Source organism: Lutra lutra, chromosome 18 (assembly GCF_902655055.1).
Source record: "Lutra lutra chromosome 18, mLutLut1.2, whole genome shotgun sequence".
Lineage (NCBI taxonomy): Eukaryota > Metazoa > Chordata > Mammalia > Carnivora > Mustelidae > Lutra > Lutra lutra.
The window spans coordinates 16281048-16304236 of NC_062295.1; the positions used below are offsets into that span (position 1 = coordinate 16281048).

Here is a 23189-nt window from a genome sequence, read left to right on the forward strand (position 1 = left end):
ACTCGGGCTCTTGGGCACGTGGGCGCAGGCGCAGACCACGCGGCCTGTGTGCTTCCGCCGGCGTGTGAGCTCGCGCACCTTTGAGAGGTCGCAAGACACCGAGGCGATAACCGGCTGCGGAGCGGTTGCGGGGAGCGTTGGGTGGTGGTGTCTGAGGACCAAGCGCTCACACTTGAGCAGCAGAGGTGCACCGGGAGGCGCAGGGGGTGCTGTTTTGAGGCTTGTGTGAGTATTGGTGAGTATTGGAATCTCTCCACCCTGGTGTCCTCCCAGCCCTGGCTTGTCCTCCCCAAGTGCCCAGGCTGAGGCAGAATTTCCCCCTAGGCCCACCCCACTGTCCGTATCACGTCTCCAAATCTGTACCTCCACATTCCCCCCAAAGAAATACAAACGCCAAAACCCACTGGAGACTTCAGGTTGAACTTTAACGGTTTTAAATTTTATGTTGATTGTAGCTTAGTGGTTAGAAGGTTTTGGCGAACAACAGGGTGGTTCAGTCGGTTGAGCTGCCTAGTCTTGGTTTCCTCCTGGTTGTGGCCTGGGGGTTGTGAGATTGACCCCCCCCCCCCGGGGCTCCAACCTCAGCGAGGAGTCAGCTTGGGATTCTCTCTCCCCCCCCTTGGCCCTCCTCCGCTGTGTGTGCAGGCGCATTCTCTATCTCAAAGAAATCAATCTTTTCTTAAAAGATTGATTTATTTGAGAGAGAGAGAACGAGAGAGAGAGAGCACGGTGGAGGAGGTGCAGAGAGGGTGAGAAAAGCTCAAGAAGATTCCCTGTTGAGCGCCAGCTCAAGAGGGGGCCTCCATCCAATTCAGGATCCTGAGATTATCATCTGAGGGGAAGCCAAAAGTCCAAAGTTTAGCAGATTGTGCCACCCGAGGGTCCCATAAATACATAAATCTGTAAAAAAAAAAAAAAAATAACATAAGGTTTTAGGAGGTGCCCCAGCTTTGGTTTTAATTTGAATTTAGGGAAGTGAATTGATCTTTGCAAATCTCAGCTATCATATAGGAATATCCTCTTACCCATCTCATGGGGTTTTTCTTTTTTTACATTGAGGAAAAAATGATTTCTACCATTTTATTTTATTTTACTTTTTATTTATTTTTCATCTCTACCATTTAAAGTATTAGAACTCTGTGGTTTTGTTACATTCACAGGGTTGTGCCACCATTACCAGTATCTAATTCCAGAACATTTTTGTTTGGTTTTGTTTTATTTAGAGCATTTTTTATCATCCTTAAAATAAATCCTGTACTCACTGAACAGTCACTTGCTATTATTGCCTCTTATCTCCAGTCCCTGGCTACCACTGATCTATCTCTATGGATTTGCAAATTCTGGGTATTTCACATAAATAGAATAAAAAAATATGTTGCCTTTGTGTTTGGCTTCTTTTACTTAGCATAATAGTTTCAGGGTTCTTGAATGTTGTTACATACTTCATTCTTCTTTTGGACATACCACATTTGTTTATCCTTTCATCAGTAATTAACTTTTGGGTTTCTACTTTTTGACTATCACCAGTAATGCTGCTATGAACTTTAGTATAAATGTTTTTGTGTGGACATGTTTTCTGTTCCGTTGGGTATATACCTAGGAATGGAATTGCAGGAACTGCCAGACTTTTTTTTACAGCAGCTATATCATTTTACATTCCTACCAGCAGTGTTTTAGGGTTCCAGTTTTCCAAGTTCTTGCCAACAGTTGTTTTTTTCCATTAAAAAAGTTATTGTTGGGGCGCCTGGGTGGCTCAGTGGGTTAAGCCGCTGCCTTCGGCTCAGGTCATGATCTCAGGGTCCTGGGATCAAGTCCCGCATCGGGCTCTCTGCTCAGCAGGGAGCCTGCTTCCCTCTCTCTCTCTGCCTGCCTCTCTGTCTACTCGTGATCTCTCTCTGTCAAATAAATAAATAAAATCTTTTAAAAAAAAGTTATTGTTTTGCCATTCTAGTGCATAAGTGATATCTCACTATAGTTTCGATTTGTTATTTCCCTAATGACTAGTGATGTTGAGCATCTTTTTATGTCCTTCTTGGCCATTTGTGTAATTTCTTTGGAGAAATGTCTTTTTAGATCTTTTGCTCATTAATGAATTGGTTTGTCATTTTGTTATTGAGTTGTAAGAATGGTGGTTTATATATATTCAGTATATGAAACCCTTAACAGATATATAATTTGAAAATATTTTATTCCATTAATGAGTTGTTTTTTTGTGTCCTTAAATACTCAAAAGGTTTTGATTTTGATGAAGCCAAACTTACCTACATTTTTATTTGGTGTCCTAAGAATGCATTGCTACATTGAGGTTATGAAGATACACTCCAGTATTTTCTTCTAAGAGTTTATTGTTTTAGCTCTTACATTTGGCTGTTTGATCCATTTTGAATTCATGTTTGTATGTGGTACAGGCAAGAGTTCAATTTTATCCTTTTGCAAGTTGCTTAAGCACTATTTGTTTTAAAGACTGTTATTTCCATATTGAGTGAACTTGGCCTCCTTACTGAAAATCAGTTGACCATAGATGACTGAGTTTATTTATAGACTCCTAATTCTATTCCCTTGATTTATGTATCTGTGTGCTTATGTCAGTACCATACTGTTTTGATTATTGTCCCTTTGTAGGAACTATTGAAATCAGTAAGTGTGAGACCTCAAACTTTGTTCTTCAGGATTCTTTTGGCTATCCAGGGTTCCTTGACATTCCATATGAGTTTTGAATCAGTGTGTTCATGTCTGAAAAAGGGCAGCTGGGGATTGATTGGTTCTAAAGATCAATTTGAGGAGTGCTGCCATCTCAAAATATTAAATCTTTAGTCCATGAACATGGGATGTCTTTTCATTTATTTAGATGTTCTTTAATTTCTTATTTTTTCCAGTTTTAGTGAGGTATAATTGATAAATGAAATTGTAGTGTATTTAAAGTGTACAACATGATGATTTGGTGTACATATACACTGTGAAAGAATTCCCTCATTCAGGGGCACCTGGGTGGCTCAGTGGGTTAAGGCCTTTGGCTCAGGTCGTGATCCCGGGGTCCTGGGATCGAGCCCCACGTCAGGCTCTCTGCTCAGCAGGGAGCCTGCTTCCTCCTCTCTCTCTGCCTGCTTCTCTGCCTACTTGTGATCTCTGTCTGTCAAATGAATAAATAAAATCTTAAAAAAAAAAAGAATTCCCTCATTCAAGTTGATTAACACATCTGTCACCTCACATAGTTTTCCCTTTGTGTGTGTGAGAGAGAACACTTAAGATCTACTGTTATAGCAAACTTCAGTTGTACAATACAGTATTATCAAATATAGTCATATTATACATTAGATCCTCAGAATTTATTCATCTTATAACTGAAAGTTTGTACCCTTTTACCAGTCTCTCCCTACTTCCCTCCACTTCTCAGCCCTTGGCAGCCTGGAGATTACATAGAATCTATAGATGATTTGAGGCAATATGGACATTTTAACAATAAGGAACTCAGGATAACTTTTCTGTTCATTTGTATATTCAATTTCTTTCATAAGTGTCTTATAATTTTCAGTGAGTGTATCTTTCATTTCCTTATTTTAAATTTATTTCCAAGTATTTTATTATTTTTGATGCTATTGTGACTAGGGTGGTTTTCTCTCTCTTTGTTGAACTTCTCATTTTTTTTAAAGATTTTATTTATTTGACAGATAGAGATCACAAATAGGCAGAGAGGCAGGCAGTAGGGGGGTGGGGGAAGCAGGCTTCCTGCTGAGCAGAGAGCCCGATGTGGGGCTTGATCCCAGGATCCTGGGACCATGACCTGAGATGAAGGCAGAGGCTTTAACCTACTGAGCCATCCAGGCACCCCATCATTTTGTTATTTTTAAAAAATTTTGTTCTTATATTGTTTTTCTAATTCATTATATTGTTTATCTGTTTTCTCTGGAAATCTTTGAGCATCTTTGGAACATTTATTTTGAATTCTTTCTTGGGCAATTGAATTATCTCTGCTTGGGGTCAGTTACTGAAAGTTTACTTTTTTCCTATGGTGGTGTCATGTTTCTCCCATTCTTTGTGATTCTAGTAGCCTTGCATTTGAGTCTGCATATTGGAAGAGGCAGTCACCTTTTCCAGACCTTATGGGTCAACTTTGGTAGTGAAAGACCTTCACTTGTTGGTGGGACTATGCTGGAGTGTGTTGTGACACCTGGTCTAGTGATACAGGATTCCAGGTGCATATGGATCCTCTGGGTCTAGGGGAACAGGATGTCTTTTTGGGGATCCACAGCATTGAGGGTTAACACTGCTAGAGTCCACAACATTGACAACAGTGTAGCCTTTGGTGAGCACCAAGGGGGGTTCACTTTTATTGCAAAGACTGCTGGGGTCCTCAGAGACACTCCCAGATCTGAGGCTATGGTCCAGGACAGGCAGCAGTGGTGTCTGGAGCACATAGTGTATACATTCTTAGCTCTGGTAGACAGCTGCTGGTACCCATGTAGTGGCAGGGGATGGTTGCAGACAGACACACAGTGGTGGGAACCAGAGCCAACTAAGGATACACTGACAGCTCTGGGTGCCCTGAGTGTTGGCATGCCCTCTGTGGCTAGGATCTCATGTCAAGTACTTACTACAGTAGAGGCTGGGGACATAAGTCTGGCTATCTGGGTGCAGATGTATAGCTAGTGGGGCTAGCTTCAGGTAAGCCCAGTGGTGCAGGCCATTGACAGGAGACAAAGCTGGACCTGGGCCCACAAGAAGTTCTGGATGCCCTGGCTGTCAGTGTGCACTATTATGGCTGCAGTCTCCACAGCATTGGAGGCCAGTGTTAAGAGTCAGGCTAGGGATTTGCAGGTGCATAACTGGAGGGGCTAGCTGCAGATCAACCCAGTAGTGCTGGCCAGCGCCTAGAGATAGGGCCAAATCTGGGCCCACAAGCAGCCTTAGGGGCTTTGGCTGTTGTGTGCATTTTGTGACTGTAGACTATGGGGCACAGGTAGGCACACTTCAGTAGAGTCTGGTGATGGGAAATCAGGCTGGTAGCAGGCAGGTGCACAGCTGGAGGGGCTGTGTATGGGGGTGGAGGTCAGTCACAGAGTGCCAGATTGGCATTTTGTACTTGTGCAGCTACAGAAGCCTGGGGCTGGCTGCCAGTGTGGATCCTGGGATTTGGTGGGGATAGGGAGCCCGGGAGGGATGCAAGTATCTGGTGTTTACAAGTCCAAATACATGTGGGATGAAAACTAGTGAAATCTGGAGGCTATCTGCAGTTGGTTGTGCTGCCCAATGTTTTTCTTCAGTGGTGAAAATTCCTTTGCAGAACAGGTCACTGAGAACCAGGGTCACTCCTACTACTTGGCTGGTACTGGTAGCCCCTGCCTTTCTTCCTTGTTACTAGCCATTTCTATATATATCAGCTTTGCTGGTCTCTGGGTGGGGTGAAACATATTGAGGTACTTTATGTGGTGCACCAAGACTGCGAAAGCCTGTTGCTCAACTTGATCTCCCTTTCCGTAGATGGGAACTCTTTCTAGGTGGGGTACTTCCTCTTGGTACTGAGAAGTGCCAGCCTGGGGGACCAGGATGATGCAGACCAAATGAATCTGTTCTGTCTACTCTTTTTCTGTGATTATTCCCCAGTTTTTTGTTCCATTGTGTTCTTGAAGTTTCTTAAATGGACTTAGGGGCAATCCCAGAGCTATTTTTGTTCATGGAGAGCTGTCTAATTGTTGATATTTGTGAAGGAATGGAGAGGCTGGGGTTTCCTACTTTGCCATCTTGGTGTTGCCATTCCCTTTTTTCCCTTTTTTTCTAAATGTAGGCATTCATTACTATCAACTTACTTCTTAGAACTGCTTTTGTTAGCATTCTATAAGTTTTGGTGTGTTGTGTTTCCATTTTAATTTGTTCCAAGATTTTTTTTTTTAAATGTAGGCTCCATACCTGGTTGTGGAGCCCAAAGAGGGGCTTGGACTCATGACCCTGAGATCAATACCTGAGCTGAAATCAAGAGTCAGATGCTTAACTGACTGAGCTGCCTAGGTGTCCCTCAAAATTATTTTTTATTTCCCTTTTGATTTCTTCTTTGACTCATTGATATTTCAGGAGCATGTTGTTTAATTTCCACATATTTTAAAATTTCCACTGAATTTCCCAGTTTTCCTCTTGTTAAATTTCCACATATTTTAAAATTTCCACTGAATTTCCCAGTTTTCCTCTTGTTACGGGTTTCTAGTTTCATACCATTTATTGTTGGAAATGATGCTTGATGTGATTTCAGTGTTCTTACACTTTTTAAGATTTCTTTTGTGGTGTAACATATTATCTCTTCCTGAAAATGCTCTGTGTGTGCTTGAGAAGAATGTACATTCTTTTTATTTTATTTTTTTTTAAGTAGGCTCCACACCCAGAATGAAGCCCAGCATGGAGCTGGAACTCAAAACCCTGAGATCAAGAATTGGATGCTTAACTGACAGAGCTACTCAGGCGCCCCTGAGAAGAATGTATATTTTGCTGCTGTTTGGTGTAATATTCTACATATGCCCATTAGGTCCATCTGGTCTAGTGTATAGTTTAAGTCCCATGTTTCTTGGATTTTCTGTCTGGATGATAAATCCCTTGTTGGAAACAGGGTATTGAAATCCCTTCTATTATTATTGTATTGCTGACTATTTCTCCCTTCACTTCTTCTAATATTTGCTTTATACATTTAGGTGCTCTGATGTTTGGTGCATAAATATTTACAATTGTTATATCCTCTTAGTTGACCCCTTTATTATTATGCAATGACCTTATTTGTCTCTTGTTATAATCCTAGGGCTTAAAGTCTACTTTGTTTGCTATAACTATAGCTACCCCTGCCTTCTTGTGGTCTCCATTTGCATGGAATATGTTTTTTCTTTTTTTAATTAATTAAATTTAATTTATTTATGTGATAGAGACCACAAGTAGACAGAGAGGCAGACAGAGAGGAAGGGAAGTAGGCTCTCTGCCGAGCAGAGAGCCCGATGCGGGGCTCAATCCCAGGACCCTGGGATCATGACCTGAGCCAAAGGCAGAGGCTTTAACCCACTGAACCACCCAGGCACCCCCATGGAATGTGTTTTTTCTATCACTTTAGTTTGAGCCTATGTGTCTCCTTAAAGCTGAAGTGAGTCTTTTTATCCATTCAGCTATTCTGTGTCTTTTGATTAGAGAATTTAGTACATTTACATTTAAAATAATTCTTGATAAGTATGGATTTACTCTTGTCATCTTATTATTTTTTTTTCTCTTTTATAGTTCCTTTGCTCCTTTCTCCCTCTCTTGCTCTCTTCCTTTATGATTTAATTATTTTCTGTAGTGGTGTGCTTTGATTCCTTTTTTTTTTTTTTTTTTTTTTTTGGTAAAGATTTCCTTTATTTCTTTGACAGACAGATTATCAGTAGGCAGAGAGATAGGCAGAGAGAGAGGAGGAAACAGGCTCCACACTAAGCAGAGAGCCTGATGCGGGGCTTGAGCCCAGTACCCTGGGATCATGACATGAGCTGAAGGCAGAGGTTTTAACTGGCTGAGCCACCCAGGCACCCCTGATTCCTTTCTTTTTACCTTTTTTGTATTTACTCTAGTTATTTGTTTTCTCATTAACATGAATCTTACATAAAACATCTTATAACAGTCTAAGCTGGTGACAACTGAGTTTTGAATGCACACAAAAGCTCTATTTTTGTGCTATTCCTTTCACATATTTTAATTTTGATGTGTATTGGTATCACAGTTTACATTTTCTTATATTGCATATCCATTAACAAAATTATTGTGACTGTAGTTAATTTTTAATACTTTTGTGTTTTAACCATTATCCTTAAGTTATAAATGATTTAGGCATGACCATTACAATATTAACAATTCAGTATATGCTCTTTATCATGTTCAGGAAGTTCCTTTCTATTCCTAGTTCATTTTTTTAAAAAATATTTTATTTATTTATTTGACAGAGATAGAGATCACAAGTAGGCAGAGAGGCCAGCAGACAGAGAGGGGGAAGCAGGCTCCCCACTGAGCAGAGAGCCCAATGCGGGGCTCAATCCCAGTACCCTGAGATCATGACCTGAGCTGAAGGCAGAGGCTTTAACCCACTGAGCCACCCAGGTGCCCCTTCCTAGTTCATTTTTGTCATGAAAGGATGTTGGGTTTTGTCATATGCTTTTTCTGTATCATTTGAGATCCTGTGTGGTTTTTCCTTCATCCTATTAATATGTTGCATTACATAGAATTTTGCATGAAAATCAGCCTTGTATTCTTGTATCCCACTTGATATGATCCTTTGAAATTCTATTAGATTCAGTTAGCTAGTGTTTTGGTGAGGTTTTGATTTTATCTATAAGGAATATTGGTCTATAGTTTTCCTTTCTTGTGATGTCTTTTGCTGATATTGTGTAATGTTGGCCTCATAGAATGAGTTAGGAAGAGTTTTCCTTGTGTTTTGGTAGAATTTGAGAAGGTGGGTAAAATAAAAAATGTATATTGATCTTTATCCCTAGTTCCTAGCACAGAGGTCGCCAAAACCTCAGAATTTCTTGGGCATTAGGAGTATCTTTTGTTCTTCAAAACTATCCCCTTTTGACCATACCTGAGTTTATGCTAATGAGGCGACTCTTTGCAGGCCCCTTGCCAACTTTGAGATGGGGGCTGGTCACAGAGGAATCAACTATGTGATTAAAGGGTCAGAAACCCCCAGGAAGGTAGGGGGCATGGAGAGTAAGTTCATCAATGAGCATTGCTCCAGTCAATTATTACTTATTGAAGTGTCAATAAAACTCTTGAACAATGAGATTTGGGGAATTGAGTTGATGAAGACATCAGTGTGGTGTTGTGTGGCATGCTGGGGAAGGCATAGAAGTACTGTATTTCCAACCTCTTGCCCTATGTACTTCTTTATCTGGCTATTCATTTGCAGTGAACTCTACCTTTTTTTTTTTCATTTATTTTTATTTAAACAAAATTTTTAATTGTCTTTTTAAAAATTTAATTTCTTTTCAGTGTAACAGAATTCATTGTTTATGCACCACACCCAGTACTCCATGCAATATGTGCCCTCTGTAATTCCCACCACCAGGCTCCCCCAACCTCCCACCCCCGGCCCTTTCAAAACCCTCAGATTGTTTTTCAGAGTCCATAGTCTCTCATGGTTGATCTCCCCCTTCAATTTCCCTCAACTCCTTTCTCCTCTCCATCTCCCCATGTCCTCCGTGTTATTTGTTATGTTCCACAAATAAGTGAAACCATATGGTTTGACTCTCTCTGCTTGACTTATTGCACTCAGCATAATCTCTTCCAGTCCCGTCCATGTAGCTACAAAAGTTGGGTATTCATCCTTTCTGATGGAGGCATAATACTCCATAGTGTATATGGATCATATCTTCCTTATCCATTCATCCGTTGAAGGGCATCTTGGTTCTTTCCACAGTTTGGTGACAGTGGCCATTGCTGCTATGAACATTGGGGTACAGATGGCCCTTCTTTTCACCAAATCTGTATCTTTGGGGAAAATACCCAGTAGTGCAATTGTAGGGTCATAGGGAAGCTATTTTTAATTTCTTGAGGAATCTCCACACTGTTCTCCAAAGTGGCTGCACCAACTTACATTCCCACCAACAGACCAACAGTGTAAGAGGGTTCCCCTTTCTCCACATCCTCTCCAACACATGTTGTTTCCTGTCTTGCTAATTTTGGCCACTCTAACTGGTGTAAGGTGGTATCTCAATGTGGTTTTAATTTGAATCTCCCTGATGGCTAGAGATGATGAACATTTTTTCATGTGTCTGATAGCCATTTGTATGTCTTCATTGGAGAAGTGTCTGTTCATATTTTTGCCCATTTTTTTTTTTATATGATTGTCTGTTTTGTGTGTGTTGAGTTTGAGGAGTTCTTTACAGATCCTGGATATCAACCTTTTGTCTGAACTGTCATTTGGAAATATCTTCTCCCATTCTGTGGGTTGCCTCTTTGTTTTGTTGACTGTTTCCTTTGCTGTGCAGAAGCTTTTGATCTTGATGAAGTCCCAAAAGTTCATTTTCACTTTTGTTTCCTTTGCCTTTGGAGACATATCTTGAAAGAAGTTGCTGTGGCTGATATCAAAGAGGTTACTGCCTATGTTCTCCTCTAGGATTCTGATGGATTCTTGTCTCACGTTGAGGTCTTTTATCCATTTTGAGTTTATCTTTGTGTATGGTGTAAGAGAATGGTCGAGTTTCATTCTTCTACATATAGCTGTCCAATTTTCTCAGCACCATTTATTGAAGAGACTGTCTTTTTTCCACTGTGTATTTTTTCTTGCTTTGTCAAAGATTATTTGACCATAGAGTTGAGGGTCCATATCTGGGCTCTCTACTCTGTTCCACTGGTCTATGTGTCTGTTTTTATGCCAGTACCATGCTGTCTTGGTGATCACAGCTTTGTAGTAAAGCTTGAAATCAGGTAATGTGATGCTGCCTGTTTTATTTTTGTTTTTCAACATTTCCTTAGCAATTCGGGGTCTCTTCTGATTCCATACAAATTTTAGGATTATTTGCTCCAGCTCTTTGAAAAATACCAGTGGAAATTTGATCGGAATGGCATTAAAAGTATAGATTGCTCTAGGCAGTACAGACATTTTAACAATGTTTATTCTTCCGATCCAAGAGCATGGAATGGTCTTCCATCTTTTTGTGTCTTCTTCGATTTCTTTAGTGAGTGTTCTGTAGTTCCTCAAGTACAGATCCTTTACCTCTTTGTTTAGGTTTAGTCCCAGGTATCTTATGGTTCTTGGTGCTATAGTAAATGGAATCGATTCTCTAATTTGCCTTTCTGTATTTTCATTGTTAGTGTATAAGAAAGCCACTGATTTTTGTACATTGACGTATCCTGCCACATTACTGAATTGCTGTATGAGTTCGAGTAGTTTGGGGGTGGAGTCTTTTGGGTTTTCCATATAAAGAATCATGTCATCTGCGAAGAGAGAGAGTTTGACTTCTTCATTGCCAATTTGGATACCTTTTATTTCTCTTTGTTGTCTGATTGCTGTTGCTAGGACTTCTAATACTATGTTGAACAAGAGTGGTGAGAGTGGGCATCCTTGTTGTGTTCCTGATCTCAATGGGAAGGCTGTGAGCTTTTTCCCATTGAGGATGATATTTGCTGTGGGTCTTTCATAGATAGATTTTATGAAGTTCAGGAATGTTTCCTCTATCCCTATACTTTGAAGCGTTTTAATCAGGAACGGATGCTGGATTTTGTCAAATGCTTTTTCTGCATCAATTGAGAGGACCATGTGGTTCTTCTCTCTTCTCTTATTGATATGTCCTATCACATTGATTGATTTGCAAATGTTGAACCATCCTTGCAACCCAGGGATGAATCCCACCTGGTCATGATGGATAATCTTTTTTTTTTTTTTTTTAAGATTTTATTTATTTATTTGACAGAGAGATCACAAGCAGGCAGAGAGGCAGGCAGAGAGAGGAGGAAGCAGGCTCCCTGCTGAGCAGAGAGCCCGATGCGGGGTTCGATCCCAGGACCCTGAGATCATGACCTGAGCCGAAGGCAGCGGCTTAACCCACTGAGCCACCCAGGTGCCCCATGGATAATCTTTTTAATGTGCTGTTGGATCCTATTTGCTAGGATCTTGTTGAGAATCTTAGCATCCATATTTATCAGTGATATTGGTCTGAAATTCTTCTTTTTGGTGGGGTCTTTGCCTGGTTTGGGATCAGGGTAATGCTGGCTTCATAAAAAGAGTCTGGAAGTTTTCCTTCTGCTTCAATTTTTTGAAATAGCTTCAGGAGAATAAGTGTTATTTCTTCTTTGAAAGTTTGGTAGAATTCCCCAGGGAATCCATCAGGTCCTGGGCTCTTGTTTTTTGGGAGGTTTTTGATCACTGCTTCAGTCTCATTACTAGATATTGGTCTATTCAGGTTGTCAGTTTCTTCCTGGTTCAATTTTGGAAGTTTATAGTTTTCCAGGAATCCATCCATTTCATCTAGGTTGCTTAACTTTTTGGCATACAACTGTTAATAATAACTTCTGATGATTGTTTCTATTTCCTTGGCATTAGTTGTGATCTCTCCCTTTTCGTTCATAATTTTATTAATTTGGGCCTTCTCTCTTTTCTTTTGGATTAGTGTGGCCAGCGGTTTATTGATCTTATTGATTCTTTAAAAAAACCAGCTTCTAGTTTCATTGATGCATTCTGCTGTATCTCTAGTTTCTATCTCATTGGTCTCTGCTCTAATCTCCATTATTTCCCTTCTTGTGTGTGGAGTTGGCTTAATTTGTTGTTGATTCTCCAGTTCTTTAAGGTATAGAGACAGCTGGTATATTCCGGATTTTTCAGGTTTTTTTTGAGGGAGGCTTGGATGGCTATGTATTTCCCCCTTAGGACCACCTTTGCTGTATCCCATAGGTTTTGGGCCGAAGTGTCTTCATTCTCAATGGTTTCCATGATTTTTTTAAGTTCTTCTTTGATCTGGTTGATCCAAGCATTCTTTTATTTTTTTAAAGATTTTATTTATTTATTTGACAGAGAGAAATCACAAGTAGGCAGAGAGGCAGGCAGAGAGAGAGGAGGAAGCAGGCTCCCTGCTGAGCAGAAAGCCCGATGTGGGGCTTGAACCCAGGACCTGGGATCATGACCTGAGCCGAAGGCAGCGGCTTAACCCACTGAGCCACCCAGGCGCCCCTGATCCAAGCATTCTTAAGCAAGGTGGTCTTTAGCTTCCAGGTGTTTGAGTTCCTTCCAAACTTTTCCTTGTGATTGAGCTCCAGTTTCAAAGCATTGTGATCTGAGAATATGCAGGAAATAATCTCAGTCTTTTGGTATTGGTTAAGCCCTGATTTGTGGCCCAGTATGTGGTCTATTCTGGAGAAGGTTCCACGTGCACTTGAGAAGAATGAGTATTCTGTTGTTTTAGGGTGGAATGTTCTGTATATATCTATGAGGTCCATCTGGTCCAATGTGTTATTCAATGCTCTTGTTTCTTTATTGATTTTCTGCTTGGATGATCTGTCTGTGACTGAGAGTGGCATGTTAAGATCTCCTACTATTAATGTATTCATATCAATATGACTCTTTATCCTGATTAACAGTTTTCTTATGTAATTGGCTGCTCCCATATTGGGGGCATAAATATTTACAATTGTTAGATCTTGGTGGATAGTCCCTTTAAGAATTATGTAGTGTCCTTTTGTATCTCTGACTACAGTGTTTAGCTTAAAATCTAATTTAACTGATATGAGAATCGCTACCGTGGCCTTCTTTTGAGGCCCATTGGCATGAAAGATGTTTCTCCATCCCTTCACTTTCAGTCTGGGTATATCCTTAGGTTCGAAATGGGTCTCTCGTAGACAACATATGGACGGGTCCTGTCATTTTATCTAGTCTGTTTTATGGGTGCATTTAGGCCATTCACATTGAGAGTGATTATTGAGAGATACATTTTTATTGACATCGTGTCACCTTTGAAGTCTTTCTTTCTGTAGATTGTCCCCATATATTTCTGTTCAATGATATTCTTAGGATTTTTCCTCTTTTATAGACCCCCCCCCCCTTTAACATTTCCTGCAGTGTTGGCTTGGTGGTCGCATACTCTTTTAAACCTTGCCGGTCTTGGAAACTCTATCTCTCCATCCATTGTGAATGTCAGTCTTGCTGGATAAAGTATTCTTGGCCACATGTTCTTCTCATTTAGTTCCCTAAATACGTCTTGCCAGCCCTTCCTGGCTTGCCAGGTTTCTGTGGACAGGTCTGATGTTATTCTGATGGGCTTTCCTCTGTATGTAAGGAACTTCTTTGTCCTAGCTGCTTTCAAGAGGTCCTGTCTATAATTATGATTTATCATTCTCACTATCAGGAGTATTGAGGTTTTTCTAGATTCTATAATCTTGGGGAGAGACCATTTTGCCTCTAGTACATGAACGCTGGTTCCATTCGTGAGATTGGGAAAATTTTCATGTAGAATTTGTTCAACTATATCCTCTAGTCTTCTTTCTTTCTCCTCCCCCTCAGGGATTCCAATAATTCTGACATTGGAACATTTCATGGCGTCGTTTATTTCCCTAATTCTGTTTTCGTGGCTTCTAAGCTGTTTGTTCCAGGCTTTCTCCTGATCCTTACTCTCTATTTGTCCTCCAGATCACTAATTCTGTCTTCTTTCTCAGTTACCCTAGCTTTTAGAGAATTTAGATTAGATTGGAACTCATTCAGAACATTGTGAACATCATCTCTGGTGGCTTTCACTTCTGCGCTAATCAATTCCATTTGCTTTCTCCAACCTAGCTATCGCCTGGATAATTGTTAGCCTGAATTCCCTTTCCGACATATTGTCTATGTCCATAGCCATTAGCTCTGTTGCAGAAGGCCCAACCTCTGAATTTTCTTCTGTTGGGCATTCCTCGTCCTAGTCATTTTGGTGAGAGATGGCTGAATGGATGTAGCTGAATGTATCGACTGTGGTGCAGGCAAGGTGCACCCTGGAATGCCTCTGAGCAATCAAGAGTCCCCACCCAAAAGAAAGAAAAAAGAAAGGAAAAAAAAAGAGAGAGAGAGAGAGACAGGAAAAAAAAAGTAAGATAAAATAAAAGAGAAGGCCCAGCCCAAATGAGCCCCAGGGTAAGATTTATGAAGTATACAAACAAAAACAAACAAAAAGATTGATAAAAGTAGATGACAAGAGAAAAAAAAATATATCTATAAATAAACCACATTTCCTGGACCCTTCTCCACCTGTCCCCCTATTTTTAAAATTTTTAGTTAAATTCAGTTAACATATAAAGTATTATTAGTTTCAGAGGTAGAGGTCATTGATTCATCAGTCATATAATACCCAGTACTCATTGTATCACTTGCCCTCCTTAATGTCCTTCACCCAGTTAACCCATCCCTCTACCCCTTCCTCTCCAGCAACCCTCAGTTTGTTTTTTATGTTAAAAGTCTCATGGTTTGTCTCCCTCTCTGATTTCATCTGATTTTATTTTTTCCTCTCTTCTCCTGTGCTCCTTTGTTTTGTTTCTTAAATTCCACATATAAGTGAGATCATATGATAATTATCTTTTTCTGACTGACTTACTTTGTTTAGCATAATACCCCTAGTTTTATCCATCTCCTTGCAAGTGGCAAGATTTCATTTTTTGATGGCTGAGTAATATTCCACACTGTGTGTGTGTGTGTGTGTGTGTGTGTGTGTGTGTGTGTGTATACATCCATACTACATCTTCTTTATCCATTCATCTGCTGATAGACATCTGGGCTTTTTGCATAGTTTGGCTGTTATGGACGTTGATGCTTGAATACTGGGGTGAAGGTGGTGCCCCTTTGGATCACTGCATTTGTATCTTTGGGGTAAATGCCCAGTAGTGCAATTGCTGGGGTCATAGGGTAGCTCTATTTTCAACTTTTTGAGGAACCTCCATACTGACCAGTTTTCATTCCCACCAACAATGTAAGGGGGTTCCCCTTTCTCTGTATCCTTGTCAACATCTGTCATTTCCTGACTTGTTAATTTTAGCCATTCTGATTGGTATGAGGTGGTATCTCATTGTGGTTTTGATTTGTATTTCCCTGATGCCGAGTGATGTTGAGCACTTTTTCACGTGTCTGTTTGCCGTTTGTGTGTCTTTGGAGAAATGTCTGTTCATGTCTTCTACCCATTTCTTGATAGGATTATTTCTTTGGGTGTTGAGTTCGATAAGTTTTTTATAGATTTTGGATACTAACCCTTTATCTGATATATTTGCAAATATCTTCTCCCATTCTGTCAGTTGTCTTTTGGTTTTGTTGTTTCCTTTGCTGTGCAAAAGTTTTTTAACTTGATAAAATCCGAGTAGGTCATTTTTCCTTTGTTTCACTTGCCTTTGGAGATGTGTGTAGGAAGAAGTTGCTGTGGCTGAGGTCAGAGAGGTTGCTGCCTGTGTTCTCCTCTAGAATTCTGATGATTCCTCTCTCACATTAAAGTCTTTTATCCATTTTGAATCTATTTTTGTTATGGTGAAAGGGAATGGTCCAGTTTCATTCTTGTGCATGTGGCTGTCCAATTTTCTCAGCACCATTTATTGAAGAGACTGTTGTTTTTCCATTGGATATTCTTTTTTTTTTTAATTTAAGATTTTATTTATTTACTTGAGAGAGAGAGAAAGTGTGAGAAGGGGGAGGGTCAGAGGGAGAAGCAGACTCCCCACTGAACAGGGAGCCTGATGCGGCACTCAGTCCCAGGACTCCAGGATCATGACCTGAGCTGAAAGCAGTTGCTTAACCAACTGAGCCACCCAAGGCCCTCCACTGGATATTCTTTCCTGCTTTGTCAAAGATTGACTATAGAGCTGAGGGTCTACTTCTGGGCTCTCTATTCTGTTCCATTGATCTATGTGTCTGTTTTTGTGTCAGTACCATATTGTCTTGATGATTATAGCTTTGTAATAGAGCTTGAAGTCTGGAATTGTGATGTCACTAGCTTTGGTTTTCTTTTTCAATATTCCTTTGGCTATTCAGGGACTTTTCTGGTTTGGTACAAATTCTAGGATTAAAATTTTAGGATAATCAACAAATGTTCCAGCTTTGTGAAAAAAAGTTGATAGTATTTTGGTAGGGATTGCATCTAGAGTGTAGATTCCTCTAGGTGGCATAGACATTTTAACAATATTTATTCTTCCAATCTGTGAGCATGGAACATTTTTTCCGTTTTCTGTCTCATTGTTACTATAGAGAAATGCAACTGATTTCTGATTTTTTTTTAAAGATTTTATTTATTTATTTGACACAGAGAGCGAGATCACAAGTAGGCAGAGAGGCAGGCAGAGAAAGAGAGGGGGAAGCAGGCTCCCCACTGAGCAGAGACCCTGATGCGGGGCTCGATCCCTTAATTTCTCTTTTTTTCTGTCTCATTGTTACTGTATAGAAATGCAACTGATTTCTGTGCATTAATTTATATCCCGCCACTTTGATGGATTTCTGTATGAGTTCTAGTAATTTTGGGGTGGAGTCTTTTGGGTTTTCCACATAGAGTATCATGTCATCTATGAAGAGTGCAAGTTTGACTTCTTCTTTGATGATTTGGATGCCTTTTATTTCTTTTTCTTGCCTGACTGCTAAGGCTAGGCCTTTTAGTAGTATTCTGAACAACAGTGGTGATACTAGACATCCCTGCTATGTTCCTGACCTTAGGGGGAAAAGCTCTCAGTTTTTCTCCTTTGACAATGATATTTGCTCTGGGTTTTTTATATATGGCTTTTATGATATTGAGGTATGTTCCTTCTCTCCCTACACTGCAGAGAGTTTTAATCAAGAAGGGGTGTTGTACTTGTTAAATGTTTTTTCGGCATCTATTCAGAGGATCATATGGTTGTTTTCCTTTCTTTTATCAGTGCAGTGTATCACATTGTAGTGTATCACATTTGAAGATGTTGAACCACCCTGGCAGCCCAGGAATAAATCCCAGTTGGTTGTGCTGAATAATTATTTTAATGTACTGTTGGATCCTATTAGCTAGTATCTTGTTGAGGATTTTGGATCCATGTTCATCACGGATATTGGTTTGTAATTCTCCTTTTTGGTGCAGTCTTTGGTTTTGGAATCAAGGTAATGCTGGTCTCATAGAAAGAGTTTGGAAGTTTTCCTTCCATTTTTATTTTTTTTGGAAACAGCTTCAGAAGAGTTGGTATTAATTCTTAAAGTGTTTTTTAGAATTCTACTGGGAAGCCATCTAGCCCTGGACTCTTGCTTATTGGGAGATTTTTAAAAAAGATATTATTTATTTATCAGAGAGAGAAAGTGAGCACAAGTGGGGAAAGTGGGAGAAGGAGAAGCAGGGCTTGATCCCAGGACCCTGGGAACATGACCTGAGCCAAAGTCAGATGCTTAACTGACTAAGCCACCCAGGTGCCCTTGTTGGGAGATTTTTAATTAGTGCTTCAATTTCCTTGCTGGTTATGGGTCTGTTCAGTTTTTCTGTTTCTTCCTGTTTCAGTTTTGGTAGTTTATAGTTCTCTAGGATTGCATCAATTTCTTCTTAAATTGCCCAATTTGTTGGCATATAGTTGCTCATAATATGTTCCTAAAATTACATTTCTTCTGCATTGGTTGTGATCTCTCCTCTTTCATTCATTATTTTATTTATTTGGGTGCCTTCTCTTTTGTTTTTGATAAGTCTCGCCAGGGGTTTATCAATCTTATTAATTCTTTCAAAGAACCGGGTCCTGTTTTTTTTTTTTTGTTTGTTTGTTTGTTTTAATTTGCTCTACTGTTCTTCTGGTGTATGTTTCATTGATTATTTTCTCTAATCTTCATTGAGTCTTTTCTCCTGCTGGGTTTAGGCTTTGTTTGCTGTATTTTCTCCAGCTCCATTAGGTGTAAGGTTAGGTTGTGTATTTGAGACCTTTCTTGTTGCTTGAGAGAGGCCTGTATTGCTTTATACTTCCCTCCTAATACCTGCTTTGCTGCATCACAAATGTTCTGAACTGCCCTGTTTCCATTTTCATTTGTTTTCATGATTTTTAAAAATTCTTCTCTAATTTCCTTGTTGAGGCATTCATTCTTTAGTTGGATGCTCCTTAGCCTCCATGTGTTTGACTTCTTTCTAAATTTCCTCTTGTGATTGAGTTCCAGTTTCATAGCATTGTTGTCCAAAAATATGCAGGGAATGATCCCAGTCTTTTGGTACCGGTTGAGAATGGATTTGTGACCCAGTACATGATCTATTCTGAAGAATGTTCCATGTGCACTAGAGATGAATGTGTATTCTATTGCTTTAGGATGGAATGCTCTGAATATATCTGTGAAGTCCATCTGGTCCAGTGTGTCACTCAAAGCCCTTGTTTCTTGTTGACCTTCTACTTAGATGATCTGTCCAGTGCTGTGGGTGGGGTGATAAAGTCTCCTACCATTATTGTATTATTATCAATGTGTTTCTTTAATTTTGTTATTGTTTTATATATTTGGCTGCTCCCGTTTTAGGGGCATAAATATTTACAATTGTTAGATCTTCTTGTTGGACAGACCCTTTGATTATGATACAGTATCCTTCCTTATCTCTTATTACAGCCTTTGGTTTAAAATCTAATTTGTCTGATATAGGGATTGCCACCCCAGCTTTCTTTTGATGTCCATTAGCATAATAAATCATCTTCTACCCCCTCACTTTAAATCTAGAGGTGTCTTTGCATCTAAAATGAGTCTCCTGCAGACAGCATATTGATGATTCTTGCTTTTTTATCCAATTGGATACCCTTTGTCCTTTGATTGAGGCATTTTGTCCATTTACATTCAGAGTAACTATGAAAGATGTGGATTTAGTGCCATTTTATTGCCTGTAAAGACCCTCTTTATATTGTCCCTGATCCTTTTTGGCCTGTATTACTTTTGGGCTCTCTCTTTGCTTAAAGGATCCTTTTTAATATTTCTTGCAGGGCTGGTTTAATGATCACAAATTTTATTTTCTGTTTGTCCTGGAGTCTTTTAATCTCTTTCTATTTTGAATGACATCCTAGCTGGATAAAGTATTCCTGCCTCCTTAATTTTCTCATATAGCACCCTGACTATATCATGCTAATGATTTCTGGCCTACCAGGTCTCTGTGGATAGATCTGCTGCCAGTCTAATGTTTCTACCCTTGTAGGTTATGGATCTCTTGTCCCAAGCTGCTTTCAGGATTTTCTCTTTGTCTCTGAGATTTGCAACTCTCACTATTATATGTCAGGATGTTGACCTATTTTTATTGATTTTGAGGGGGATTCTCTGTGACTCCTGGACTTGAATGCCCCTTTCCTTCCACAGATTAGGAAAGCTCTCTGGTATAATTTGCTCCAATGTACCTTCTCCCTCTCTCTCTCTCTCTTTTTCTTTCCTCTTCTTCTGGGATCCCGATTATTCTAATATGGTTTTGCTTTATGGTATAACTTATCTCTCATATTCTCCCCTTGTGTTCCAGTAGTTGTTTATCTTTTATTTCAGCTCCTTTATTCTTCATCATTTTGTCTTCTGTAGCACTAATTCTCTCTTCTGCCTCATTTGTCCTAATAGTTAGAGCCTCCACTTTTTTTTTCAGATTCCTTTAAATTTTATTTTTTATAAACATATAGTTTTATCCCCAGGGGTACAGGTCTGCGAATCGCCAGGTTTACACACTTCACAGCACTCACCAAAGCACATACCCTCCCCAATATCCATAACCCCACCCCCTCTCCCAACCCCCCTCCCCCCATCAACCCTCAGTTTGTTTTGTGAGATTAAGAGTCACTTATGGTTTGTCTCCCTCCCAATCCCATCTTGTTACATTTATTCTTCTCCTACCCCCTTAACCCCCCATGTTGCATCTCCTCTCCCTCATATCAGGGAGATCATATGATAGTTGTCTTTCTCGGATTGACTTATTTCGCTAAGCATGATACCCTCTAGTTCCATCCACGTCGTCGCAAATGGCAAGATTTCATTTCTTTTGATGGCTGCATAGTATTGCATTGTGTATATATACCACATCTTCTTTATCCATTCGTCTGTTGATGGACATCTAGGTTCTTTCCATAGTTTGGCTATTGTAGACATTGCTGCTATAAACATTCGGGTGCACGTGCCCCTTCGGATCACGTTTGTATCTTTAGGGTAAATACCCAGCAGTGCAATTGCTGGGTCATAGGGTAGTTCTATTTTCAACATTTTGAGGAACCTCCATGCTGTTTTCCAGAGTGGTTGCACCAGCTTGCATTCCCACCAACAGTGTAGGAGGGTTCCCCTTTCTCCGCATCCTCGCCAGCATCTGTCATTTCCTGACTTGTTAATTTTAGTCATTCTGACTGGTGTGAGGTGATATCTCATGGTGGTTTTGATTTGTATTTCCCTGATGCCAAGTGATATGGAGCACTTTTTCATGTGTCTGTTGGCCATCTGGGTGTCTTCTTTGCAGAAATGTCTGTTCATGTCTTCTGCCCATTTCTTGATTGGATTATTTGTTCTTTGGGTGTTGAGTTTGCTAAGTTCTTTATAGATTTTGGACAATAGCCCTTTATCTGATATGTCATTTGCAAATATCTTCTCCCATTCTGTCAGTTGTCTTTTGGTTTTGTTAACTGTTTCCTTTGCTGTGCAAAAGCTTTTGATCTTGATAAAATCCCAAAAGTTCATTTTTGCCCTTGCTTCCCTTGCCTTTGGTGATGTTCCTAGGAAGATGTTGCTGCGGCTGAGGTCGAAGAGGTTGCTGCCTGTGTTCTCCTCAAGGATTTTGATGGATTCCTTTCTCACATTGAGATCCTTCATCCATTTTGAGTCTATTTTCGTGTGTGGTGTAAGGAAATGATCCAATTTGATTTTTCTGCATGTGGCTGTCCAATATTCCCAACACCATTTATTGAAGAGGCTGTCTTTGTTCCATTGGACATTCTTTCCTGCTTTGTCGAAGATGAGTTGACCATAGAGTTGAGGGTCTATTTCTGGGCTCTCTATTCTGTTCCATTGATCTATGTGTCTGTTATTGTGCCAGTACCATGCTGTCTTGATGATGACAGCTTTGTAATAGAGCTTGAAGTCCGGAATTGTGATGCCACCAACTTTGGCTTTCTTTTTCAATATTCCTTTGGCTATTCGAGGTCTTTTCTGGTTCCATATAAATTTTAGGATTATTTGTTCCATTTCTTTGAAAAAAATGGATGGTACTTTGATAGGAATTGCATTAAATGTGTAGATTGCTTTAGGTAGCATAGACATTTTCACAATATTTATTCTTCCAATCCAGGAGCATGGAACATTTTTCCATTTCTTTGTGTCTTCCTCAATTTCTTTCATGAGTACTTTATAGTTTTCTGTGTATAGATTCTTAGTCTCTTTGGCTAGGTTTATTCCTAGGTATCTTATAGTTTTGGGTGCAGTTGTAAATGGGATGGACTCCTTAATTTCTCTTTCTTCTGTCTTGTCGTTGGTGTAAAGAAATGCAACTGATTTCTGTGCATTGATTTTATATCCTGACACTTTACTGAATTCCTGTACAAGTTCTAGCAGTTTTGGAGTGGAGTCTTTTGGGTTTTCCACATAGAGTATTATATCATCTGCGAAGAGTGATAGTTTGACTTCTTCTTTTCCGATTTGGATGCCTTTAATTTCCTTTTGTTTTCTGATTGCTAGGCTAGGACTTCTAGTACTATGTTGAATAGCAGTGGTGATAACGGACATCCCTGCCGTGTTCCTGCCTTAGTGGAAAACCTTTCAGTTTTTCTCCATTGAGAATGATATTTGCGGTGGGTTTTTCATAGATGGCTTTGATAATATTGAGGTATGTGCGGTCTATCCCTACACTTTGAAGAGTTTTGATCAGGAAGGGGTGCTGTACTTTGTCAAATGCTTTTTCAGCATCTATGGAGAGTATCATATGATTCTTGTTCTTTCTTTTATTAATGTGTTGTATAACATTGATTGATTTGCGGATGTTGAACCAACCTTGCAGCCCTGGAATAAATCCCACTTGGTCGTGGTGAATAATCCTTTTAATGTACTGTTGAATCCTATTGGCTAGTATTTTGGCGAGAATTTTTGCATCTGTGTTCATCAAGGATATTGGTCTGTAGTTCTCTTTTTTGATGGGATCCTTGTCTGGTTTTGGGATCAAGGTGATGCTGGCCTCATAAAATGAGTTTGGACGTTTTCCTTCTATTTCTATTTTTTGGAACAGTTTCAGGAGAATAGGAATTAGTTCTTCTTTAAATGTTTGGTAGAATTCCCCTGGGAAGCCATCTGGCCCTGGGCTTTTGTTTGTTTGGAGATTTTTGATGACTGTTTCAATCTCCTTACTGGTTATGGGTCTGTTCAGGCTTTCCATTTCTTCCTGGTTCAGTTGTGGTAGTTTATATGTCTCTAGGAATGCATCCATTTCTTCCAGATTGTCAAATTTGTTGGCGTAGAGTTGCTCATAGTATGTTCTTATAATTGTCTGTATTTCTTTGGTGTTCGTTGTGATCTCTCCTCTTTCATTCATGATTTTATTTATTTGGGTCCTTTCTCTTTTCTTTTTGATAAGTCTGGCCAGGGGTTTATCAATCTTATTAATTCTTTCAAAGAACCAGGTCCTAGTTTCGTTGATTTGTTCTATTGTTTTTTTGGTTTCTATTTCATTGATTTCTGCTCTGATCTTTATGATTTCTCTTCTCCTGCTGGGTTTAGGGTTTCTTTCTTGTTCTTTCTCCAGCTCCTTTAGGTGTAGGGCTAGGTTGTGTACCTGAGACCTTTCTTGTTTCTCGAG

At 39.7% G+C, this 23189-nt stretch overlaps 1 protein-coding gene across 7 annotated transcripts in view; it reads left to right on the forward strand.

Moving 5' to 3' along the window:
- The first annotated feature begins 36 nt into the window (after positions 1-36).
- Positions 37-23189, forward strand: part of LOC125091001 (phospholipid-transporting ATPase ABCA3-like) — a 186545-nt gene continuing 163392 nt past the window's right edge. For all 7 annotated transcript variants that reach the window (XM_047714346.1, XM_047714349.1, XM_047714348.1 and 4 more), the window contains exon 1: positions 37-227. The gene's annotated coding sequence lies outside the window, so the exon portion shown is untranslated. The remainder of the gene's footprint in view (positions 228-23189) is intronic.